The sequence below is a fragment of the Neopsephotus bourkii genome, unplaced genomic scaffold (assembly GCF_033783945.1).
Source record: "Neopsephotus bourkii isolate Nb327-2 ecotype Australia unplaced genomic scaffold, CSIRO-AGI_Nbou_v1 NB_1780, whole genome shotgun sequence".
NCBI lineage: Eukaryota > Metazoa > Chordata > Aves > Psittaciformes > Psittacidae > Neopsephotus > Neopsephotus bourkii.
Window position 1 is genome coordinate 102,386 of NW_026902254.1, and position 11,863 is coordinate 114,248.

An 11,863-nucleotide genomic window follows, 5' to 3' on the forward strand; every position below is an offset into this window, starting at 1 on the left:
TGCTGTTCGGATACCCACCGTAGCACACAGTTACTGTTTGCAAACAGCTGCCTGTTTAGGTAAGTATGTGCATGCTCGTATATAGCTATACAACTTCAGTACATACACCAAACTAGTGTAAGGAAGGATACTACAATTGATACTTTTAACCATAATTCCACTTCTCCCCATCCCTCTTTTCAAAACCCTCTGCTCATTTCTATTCTGCTCCCTTACAAGACCTGTGCATCCCTCAGGATCTCTGACCTTTCCAAGTCTGATACTTGTCTGTCCTTAAAAAAAAAAAAAAATCACACAAAAGCAACATGGTAAGTCTATTGCACTAAGGCCTCTTCGAATGGTTTTCTACACCCATGTTTGCCCCCCGATCCCCAAAATTACCCATGAAGCAGTTATTAGTGCCAGTATCTCACATGTCTAATAAAGCTTCTTTTGTACTTATGGTGTGCGTCATATTATCACTCATCATCTGCTCAGACTGGTGGACTCCAGTGCATCCTGTGTTTAATTTCACAAAACCTGAATCAACATTTACATTTTCCTGAATATAATCTTCTTTACCATTTAAGGTTCAGTCTTGAGGAGAAGAGACTGTAGCTTTTTAAAGCTTTTTTTTTTTTTTAATACATGAAGGAAGGCAACATACCTTCATAGTCTGTCTTAAAACAATGACTATTTTCAGGCTTCAATATTCATGAAACTGCTTCCATTGAACTCTGCAATGCTAAAGAGACATCTTCTCAAAAGAGCGAAAGACATTTTGATGTGGAAATTATTAACAGGCACAAAAAGTGTAGTAAAATCATGTTGAAAAATGAGATTAAGTGTCCTCAGAGAGGAGGAGAATGAGAACCTAAGATATGAAGAAATCTTTTCCCAGTCTTTCTTCAGAAGGACACTTACGGAAAAAGTACCAGTCTGTCTTTTTATAATCCTTACATCTGGCTCCTCAGGGTTTCCACTAACACACATACAGCAACTCCGTTCATTTTACAGAGCCAAAGAACATCAGCTTTGCTTGTTACTGGTGAGCATGTCTACAATTAGCCTTTCAAAACCTTCACCTCCCAGCCATTCTTTAATTTCAGATTAAGTTTGAGATGGATAAACTGGAAAACAGACAAAGAAAACCTCTGGCTCAGGTTTCTTGGGAGCTTGCTTCTGTTTAACACCAAGTCTAGCAAGGCTTTCTCAGTTTTACATCTCAGCAATGCAGGATGTAGTCTCCAGTTAGGATAGGCAGTCTCACCATCATATTTAAAGGCCTTTAAGGATTTATCTCCAGATTTGCTTCAAAGTGATGTTTTGCCAAGTGTTTCAGCAATGTTACATGTGCCAGTATTTCCAGGCTTGCTCTCTACAGACTTCTAGGTTTATCCAAAAAACCCATGGGGAGAAAAATACTCCAAAAGCCTCCTATGTTGTGTATCAGCATGCACAGTAGAAGGTTACTACACCGAAAAAGCTGGCTACACAAAGATGTAGGTGTTTAAGTATCAACCTATAAGCACTAGCAGACACAAATGCCAGCTGCATGTTGGATTCTCATTTAACAGCAGGTGAAAACAAACTTCCGCTGATGCATCTGATCCTCTGAATTCTGCAAAGTTGCCTTCCCTGGCCTTGAAATTGTGGGGGGAGGAAGAGTTCTGTACTTCATCCTCAGAAGTCAAGCAGTTTCCCACCAATCTGTGACTTCCTGCATTTAAAAGTATTCTGTGCCATGTGAATTTTAGTGCACTCAATGCTAAGCATGAGCTACAAAGTGTTTCTAGGATGCTGGAGAGGGACTCTTTGATAGGGACTGTAGTGGCAGGACAAGGGGTAATGGGTTAAACCTTAAACAGGGGAAGTTTAGATTGGATAGAAGGAAGAAGTTCTTTACTGTGAGGGTGGTGAGGCACTGGAATGGGTAGCCCAGGGAAGCTGTGAATGATCCATCCCTGGCGGTGTTCAAGGCCAGGTTGGACAGCACCTTGGGTGACATGGTTTAGTGTGAGGTGTCCCTGCCCATGGCAGGGGGGTTGGAACTGGATGATCTTCAGGTCCTTTCCAGCCCTAACTATTCTATGATTCTATGATCTCGTGACAACTTTAAACTTACTGCATTTCCCCTAAAACATACCACTGGCATTGAAGCAGACCCTTCAGCAGAGACCAACAGCTGACGTTTTAACTGCAGTAACAACTAATGAAGCTTACACTTCTATCTAAGTGTCTTTATCCCACAAAGGAGATACCTGTCCTTTAACACTACTCCTTACACCCATTTAGTTAGGATCCTTTCAGCTTTCTGGGCTTTTGACCAGCCAATTTTGATGAGTTTTAGAGAGTAATAAAACTAAAATAAAAACTTTAAAACTGGAAATGGAGGAGAAAAGAAACCTCTCACTTCCTTACAAATAATACTTTGTAGCTTGTCATAACTGTTAAAAGTGATACTCAAAGCTCATTATTTCCTATTAGCCAGATATCCTTAACACATTCTGTGCTTTCACATGTCCGTAACATGAGGGAAGCACCTCCAACAGCATCAGCACTTTGGCAGCTAGACTCTGCTAGATTACAATACCTGGGTGGCTCATATTACAGTCTTTTATTATTAAAATACTCAGGAACAATCCTGCCATAGTATTAAATTACCCTTTCATTTAGTGTGGATGGAAGCTATTACTCTTGCTATATCTGTTTAAATATGATAGTAGGTTTGTTTGAGGCAGGTCATTTTCAAGTCAGGACATGGGCAGCACACTATGTTGAGTAACACAGCCTACTGGAATTGCTGAATAATCTATTCAGTACAGTTTTTCTTGGGGGGGGGGGGGGTAAAAAGGTATTTTAGGACTTCAGCACTGACATGAAATAGCAGTGCATTAAGGCAATCTGCAAGTTTTGGGTTACAGTTCTTAAGTGAGAAAATTAGAGTTACCCCTTTGTTTCTAGAGACTGCAACAAGAATAAGCATAGGTTAGTCTCCGACTTACTACAGTAACTATGCTTTCTTGCACTGCAGTTGCAGGGCAAAGAAACTCTTGTTTGTTATTAAAAAGAGGAACTCAGGCAAACCATGGCAGACCTAAATCCTGCCTTTCTGAAGGCTGACAAGTAAAAATGAACCCAGAAAAGGAGAACACAGGAAGTGACTCATTTACACCCTGGGACTTACTACTGCAGAAGAGCAAAATGCATAGACATTATAGCCTAGAATGCTTTGAAGTTCGAGTGAAGTCTACATGCACACACCCACCTCACCATTAACAACTACAGCCATCAGTCACAATGATTTACCCAGTGATCTATCAAAAGACAAACTCAGTGTGAGCAGAAGACAGTACTTCATTCAAAACTGTAGATCAAGCTCCTGCTTGAATCAGCAGCCAGCTTGAACCAACCACTTCCTCTTCAAAAGGCCCTGCACGGACCATCTGATTGCAGCATAAAGCAGTGAGGACAAACCCTTAGAACAGCTAAGTATTTTTAGACAACTGCCACCCATCAGCAGAGCACTGCAGATGCAGGAGTGGGACACGTGGCAGCGGCCAGGCACGTGGCACAGCTCCCATCTGGAGCACTTTTACACATGGAGCTGCACAAGATCCTCCACACATCACACTCAATGGCCATCTCCCTGGGGCTCCCCACCTCTCCCCCCAGATAAAACACACTACTCTCAGCAGTAGCTCTTCCCATCTGCCTAAAGCATGGTTTGGAATAATTTCAGTATTTCTTGCTGGGTGCTGTTGCTTGCAATGTTTTTCTAACCAACAGGCTCCAGCTGAAAAACAGACTTTGAGTAAAGTGATTTTATTAATCAACCAAGATTATAGCTTAAAAGAAAAAAAAAAAAAGGTAATCAAGTGAGGATCGATTTGAATGAAAACTGACCCAAAGCAACTTACAAAAATTTCCTTGAGTACTACTATAAACTTAACTATTCATCCCATAGAAAAGCATCACTTATGCATCAAGCAATGTCTTTAGCTGTTCCAAGAGCTCATTTTCACTTTATCATATGCTGCAGAGTAAGCCTCTTAAGTACAATTGATTTTAATTGACTGGAATATTGATCCCATGTGTAGTCATGATCTAAGTACAGAAAAACATAATTGGTAAACCACATTGATTTATTTCCTGTTAGTGCATCATTCCTAAAAGAAAGCCTGTTGTACCACCAGCTGAAAGCAGCCCCGTTGGGAAATCTTCTCATTGGTACCAAAAAAACAATGAGGCTTTCCCATCTCTCCTTCTCAGAAGAAGAAACAAATAAAGGAATGATTTGAAAACAAGAAAAACCCAAAGCAGTTTGGTAGGAAGGGTTGAGAACACACTGTTGACAGCTTTATGACAGAATATTGTACTGATGTGATCATCAACACTGAACAATCTGACTCAGGTGCCTTTGTTGCAACGTAAGGGCAGAAGCAGCAAGATGTACTGCAAAGTCTGGCTGTAAGCTCTTAGGCTGCCACTCCACCTACTGCACATCTGCAACCTGCTCCTGGGGCCTCCTCTGGGTTTGCCTCCACAGGCAAACCTGTTATCCACTGCTGCCTATGAATCCCTGCGGTGTTCCATTGCCTCCATCATTGGTGGCTTCATGGCAGGAATCCAACTCCTCAAAAATTCATTTATTTGAATCCTATCCTTATAGGAAAATAAGAAAAGAAAAAAAAAATGGCTCTCCCCTCTCCTAGAGTGCACTATGGCTTTCAGAATAGAAACCCTTCTAAGCTTGGGAAGATGACAATCCCTACATTAAAAGTCACAGCCACTTTTTAATTATTAAGGAACTGCCATTAGAAATTATAAATATTTTGGTATGGGATATCAGCAAATGAGATCATAACATATTCACATCTGAATTTGTGAGTAAAGATTGTTATTGAAAGGCCTTCAATGTTTTATGTGCTGAATTTTACCGGTATTGAAACAACGAAAACAAAGGCATTCCATTCAGCTCCTACTGGAATTCATATTAAGTTAAATTGAATAGTCTTCATAGTGTCATAGCACACTTGGAAGGGAGAAAATTATGCACTGATTAAAAAAAAAAAAGAGAAAAAAAAAAGGATTTTTCCTCTTACAAAAAAGAGGAGATGCACCCTGTAGAAAAAAGTAGTTTCATTTAAGCTGCTCCTCTGGGGAAGACTGCTGTAACATGTCTCTAGAATACAGCTAAAATCTGACTTCCCTCTGTACACATTTGTCTCTTCATACACAAGATCTCGACAGGCCAGTTGCAAGCAAGTCCTGGGAAGACAGATCACATGAGAGGAGACAACCAAATGATATGCCAAAAACAACATCACCTTTTCTTGAAAGAATTCCTGACAGAGTGGCCACAAAGCCCAGCTCAGCTCTACAGCCTATTGGAAGGGAAGAGACTTTAACTTAGGTGGTTACTCATAGTGAAGCACTGTCATCTGACTTTCAGTGCATATTCATGCATCAATTACAGAAGCAACTGGCACAACCAGTTCTTCCCAAGCAGGATTCCTGAAGATAATTGATACAAAAATTGAATCATGCAAACCTCCATTGTAAATGCACATCCAGCTTCTCAGACCAGAGTATGTGTCCTGACAGCTTTCAAGATTTAAAACATTTCACTGGATAAAAACTGAACAAAAGTTCTTGGTGATCATGCAAAGCAATCCAACCTTAGCATATCTTAATATTGATTCTTCATCAAAAGACTAACATTCACATATGTTGTCAGCATTAGAAGTATAACAAACAGCAACTTAGCTGGAGAGATTTTAATTGCCACATTGTTAAACTGGAGTATGATGCTATGTTGTATATACAGTAGTTGAACAAGTGAGTGCTGTCAGAAGAGTATTTATAGGATTTGAGAAAAGGCTTACATGCTCAGAAACCTGTCTGACCATTCTTTTTTTCAGAGGGAAAAAAATATTACAGTGCTACTTCTTACACAGTGTGTGTGCCTTACACAGAACAGCCAATCTTCAGTCATGGTGTAACAAAGTTCAGCTTGTGAATGGCACCTAAGTTTGGGGGTTTGGAGTTTTATAAGTAGAAGGCAAGAAGGAAGTAAGAACTAGCATTTCTAAGATCACTTTTTAACCATCTCACAGCTCAATTACTATTTTTCCCCTCTTTGGTACTTCACATAAGCACAAATCTTAAAGTTGCATTATTCCTTGCAGACTTCTTTCAATCCCAGATGAGAATATTATGGGGAAAATATCAGAACAATGTACAATAATAATGTATTTTAAAGACTGATCCGTTTATATGTTTAAAACGTGCACACATATGCACATCACCCTTATTTTCAGAAGACTATTTAAGTTTGCAGTTAAATTTGTTCATCTCATGCTGTAAAAAAAACCCAACCAAATAAAAACACCTTTCATCCATATAATAAAGGTATCAGAACATGGAACCATGAGCACACCAATGAACTCCTTACAGGTGTTTGCAGCCAAATTAATGGGATACTCACAGGGCTCTAATTAATGACAAAGGATTTCTTTGACATCTGTCCACAAGAAAAAGATTCCAACCTGGAAAAGGACTGCTTGGTGGCTGTCACCTTAATTCCTGTGCACAGTGCTTCATACCCAGGAAGTATGGTCAAATAGATTTCTCCAGGTACGTGAAACTTGATGACTGATACAAATCATAGCTCTATGATGGTCAGGATACTTTGTGGCATCTTAGATAATCCAAATAACTTTTGACAGTCTAAACAAATTAAAGGCAATCTGATTTTTTTCTTTTTTTCCAAGATGGGAAACCATAATCAAGTAAAAAAAAAAAAATAACGATGAAGAATGTATCACCTTTCCCCTAAATTGCCTTTCAGAATTAACTTAGATCAAGATTTTGCTAATAGAAACATTGCTCAAGATCCTCTGTAGTTAGGCACATCCTCTATAGCCTAATGAGTATTTCACAAATAGACAACAACCTTGCTGTGAGCAGAGAATCTGTAGGAAGACCTGGATTCTTTGGTATGAGTAAGTTTGTTTTTTTTTTCTTTGAAAAGAACCAGTAAGTCAAACCTGAATAGTCAGAGAATGGAAAAGCTCTTGCTCAATACACAGCCCCTATTTCAACTACCAGCACCAACAGAGGCAGGAACTGGAACAGGAGGGAGAGGGTCAAGCTCAGCAGCATGGCGCCATCTACATCTCCACCGTTTCTGGAAGTTCAGGCATCTCAAGTAACAGACTCTTAGGAACCTGACAGTTTCTGCCACCAGCAAGTAGACATTAAATCCTTTACAGGGCACTGCGTACTTTTTCCGTACAAATCCAGATGAACGCCCAAGAGACAGTGATGAAAACTTAGTCACAACGGCATGCCAACACAATTCTTTTGTACATCACGTCAGCAGCACAAAACATTAGAAATAAGTCTGTTGAGCACTGAATCCTATTAATAAAGTCAGATAACCCTGCACATGCAGAAGACAAAGGGCCTGAAGTGTACTACAGGAATGAAGCAATACCCGTGATAACTGGCCAACAGCATATGAGCAACATCTATTTCTTATCAAGTCTGCACAAGCCCAGTTGTGTAATATAATCAGAAAATCATGGTACAGAGTGACAGGCAAATGCCTCTACATATCGTTGTGTTAGCTTAAAAGAGCAACAGACAGCAGGGTTCAGAACCCTGATAATTTCCCATGATGCCTAAAGAACTTCACTGTTCTCCCTCCCGTTTGGTTTTCTTTAAGTGTATAAGAAGTTACATACAACATTATGGTAAAAGAACACAGAAATCTTTAATTAGTCCCTTGTTTCTCAGTGGCATTTTCCACTGTGTGCTCTACATACTTCACTCAATACATAGAGCTGACAGTGCTCAATTAAAAACCATGATAATACCATCATTGTTCTGGACCTCACAACTCTCCACACAGTCCTCAAGACCCAGCTCCCATACCAAACAAGCTCATGTATGAGTGTTCCACATCTCTTTGTGTAAGACAGTCTCAAGTCATGAAACACTGGTGATCAAAATATGGAGTCTAAAGCTCCAAACAGTCACTAACTTTGCACCCCCAAACAATTGGCTTCTGAGGCACTCTGTTCATATAATGCAAGTGTAACTCCCATTGCACTCAGCTTTAAGGAAGGCTCCAGCACTTCTGGGAAGTAAAGCATATAAAATAAAAAAAACAAGCCCAATTTCATGTAAAGCATCATAAAGCACAATTAACAGCCACCTATAAAACAAATAGTTTAGGTGCCTTGCTTCATGCCCCACAGGAAAAAATGCAAAGCATTATCAAAATCATTTCCTAGAACCTTTCTCATCTCCCCAACTTCCACATTTCACTGCATACCTCCACATTCTTCAATACATGAGCTATGGATCTTGTAAGCACCTACTCTTCTGGCCTTGGCAATAAAATACAGTAAGTAATAGAGCCATGGCATTTATTCTTCTGACTAGTACTCCTTTCCCCACAATCAGAATGGTTTGGGATGGAAATGACCTTAAGATCATCCAGTTCCAACCCCCTGCCATGGGCAGGGACACCTCACACTAAACCATGTCACCCAAGACTCCATCTAACCTGGCCTTGAACACTGTCAGGGACAAAGAAGGAGGAACCGTTGCTGGCCAACAGGCATCATCCCAGTAGCTATATACTGTCACCTCCTCCACTTACATATGTGCAAGTTCTTTACGTGCAAATCAAAGGGGTAAAAGCATTCCTCTAAATGGGCAAAAACCTCTGCAACACAAATGCTACTTTGACATGGTCAAAGCAACCTGTGAGGGGTAACCTAAATCGGGATGCGCTTTTGGGTGTTCATGAGACTCAATTACCAATTTACAGAATTGCTCGTTTCAGAAAGCCTACGTGTCAAAAATAACTTCAAAATAAATTAGGAAAAATTAGTTATTGTTATCCAAGAGGCACTGGAGAACTGTTTCAGAACTGCACTCTTGCCAGAAACTCACTAATTATTGGATGCCATAGCACACAGTTCTTTAACAGTTACTTTTTTTCTATCAAATTTACTAAAGCCATTTGAAGCTGTAATGTTCTAACAACAGTGATGTCCTGGTTTGGGCTGGGGTAAAGTTAATCTTCTCCATAGTAACTGGTATGCAGGTATGTTTTGTATCTGTGCTGAAAACAGTGTTGGTAATTAAGAGATGTTTTTATTACTGCTGAGCAGTGCTTACACAAACCCAAGGCCTTTTCTGCTCCCCACACCACCCCACCAGCAAGCAGGCTGGGGGTGCACAAGAGGATGGGAGGGACACAGCTGGGACAGCTGACCCCAACTGACTCAAGAGATATCCCATACCATATGGTGTCATATTCAGCATGTAAAGCTGGGGGAAGAACAAAGTGGGACATCTGGAGGGATGGCATTTGTTTTCCCAAGTAACTGTTACCTGTGATGGAGCCCTGCGTGCCTGGGGATGGCTGAACACCTGCCTGACCATGGGAAGCAGGAAATGAATTTGCTTTGCTTGTGTGCGTGGCTTTTGCTTTACCTATTAAACTGTCTTTATCTCAACCCACTCTTCTGATTCTACCCCAGTGGGAATGAGCAACTGGCTGTTCAGGGTTGATTTGCCTGCTGGGATTAAACCATGACAGTCCTTTTTGGTGCCCAACATGGGGCTTGAAGGGTTCAAGATAGTGACATATTTGATTGGAATGTGCCAGATCAAATTTATAGCCACTACTGCTGTTTAGCTATTAATTGACAGGCTACTGTGCTTGCCATGGAGCTCACAGTGCTCATTAGTGGCTGCTTTTTGCTTTTGCTGCACACTGTACTGCTTATCACCTCACTCTGCTGTGCCTGGGAACATTTTGATAACAGCAATGGCCATGCGCCTGGACATCGTTGCTGCTTCTGTGCTGCCGTACTAAAACTCGAGTGTGAACCCAGGCCAACAGGATTGTGACTAGTGGGCGAGTCCACGTGGGAGCAGGACACCCCAAGGTGTCTATAGCCATGGATAAGTGTTGTGGTTGAAACCCAGCCAGAGAGCTCATTCACTCACTCCCCCACTTCTTGCTCTCCCCCTACTTCTGGAGGGACAGGGAGGAGAATCAAAAAGAATGCAACTCCCACAGGTTGAGATAAGAACAGTTTAGTAACTAAGGTATAACACAAATCACTACTGCTACCACCAATAATAATAATGATAAGGGAAATAACAAGGGAAGAGAATACAACACCTCAGTACCAGCCAACTGACAACTTGACCCCCCCCAGCCCAACCAAGCACCAACCGATACCTCGTCCAACCCCGCAGTGCCCCAGATCTTCCGGGAAACTCTCAGTTACATCCCAGGCATGATGTGCTGTGGTATGGAATACCTCTTTGGTCAGTTTGGGCCAGGTGTTCTGTCTCTGCTTCCTCCCAGCTTCCCTCCTCCCTGGCAGAGCATGAGGCTCACAAAGTCCTTGGCCAAACCAAAACATCGGTGTTATCAGCTCTGTTCCCAGGCCGAAAGTAAAAAATAGAGCACTGCACCAGCTACCAAGAAGGAGAAAAATGACTGCTACTGCTGAACCCAGGACAATAAGTCCATGCTGAAGTGGGTACATCTCAAAGTATCTGTGGCTGTAGTTATGGCTGTGCAGCAGCAGGTGTACCTCTGAAGGGACTGCAGCCACACTGGACTTTGCTTTGCTTGCATGCATGGCTTTTGTTTTCCTTATTAAAGTGTCTTCATCTCAGGCCACAAGTTTTCTCACTTTTAGCCCCATCCCATTGCAGGGTGTGTGAGAGCAGCTGTGTGGGGTTTATTTGCCAGCTGGGATTAGACCACAACAACTGAATACGCACAATGTAAGACAGTTTGGATCTAAAGAAAACATATTCACAGCACCAGCAACAGCCACAAGATGGTAATAAATTATACACCCACTTATCAAAGAACAGATGACTACAATAATGTGAGTCTTAAGCCCCTTCAACTGTGTCATCAAAAATCTTTGGTGAAACCTCAGAATTGTTAATGGTATCAAGAAAGCTGTAGATAAAGTCAGAATGGTTGATCATAATGACAACTTCCAAAAGTCGTTTGAACTTCACTTTGATTAACAGCCTGGCTGCAGATAAGAACAGTCACACAACACACCAACATTTCCAGAACACTTTACCCCAAGTTAAACATCCTCATTTCACACACAGCACCTGGTTTTGAAGTTTTTACTACATGGTCTCTCTCCATGCAAACCTTCCTCTTCCCACAGCATTCTGAACAAGGAAGCAAGAACTGAATGAAATGCAAGAAAAGCCCCAAACACACAAAATGGCCACATGCAATCCAAAAACCCCAGATCAAGTAAGACAAATTGAAAGATAAGGCTTTCTGCTCAGTGAAAAAGCAGCTCATAGACCACCGACGACATAGCTGGATTTCACAGGATTTTTCCCACTGAGAAGGCAGATTATTTGATTCATAACGTGCCAGGGTTCATCTGTAGCAGAACCAGTCCTCTGAAATGTTGTTTTCAACAATGTTATAAAGCTACAGCTTGAGAAGTGATATGCAAAGAAGGAGAAAATGGGGTTTCACTGTGCTTTTTCATTCTCATTACACATTAAGGAAGACCTAAAAAGACTTTCATATAACATTTTCACTCCCCTCCCCTGCCCCCAAAAGCAGCTGCTAAAATTTAACAAGTCATGGATCTAGCTAGTGGAAAATATAAGCAACACACACACATAAAAACAAATGTCTAAACTAGTTAAGTAGAAATGAAAATGGAATAAAAACCAGTTCTTTGGTGTTTCTGGTGCTGATAAAATTTTTTTCTCTTCAAAGAACCACTTTGATAAACAATTTCAGTACATACTCAGAGTTGAACTATACTGTACATGTATAAAAAGAATTACC

General features: G+C 41.0%; 1 protein-coding gene across 2 annotated transcripts in view; it reads right to left on the reverse strand.

Annotated features, from left to right (window-relative positions):
- TBC1D14 (TBC1 domain family member 14) overlaps positions 1-11,863 on the reverse strand; it is a 75,680-nt gene that overhangs the window by 40,225 nt on the left and 23,592 nt on the right. The window lies entirely within an intron of this gene.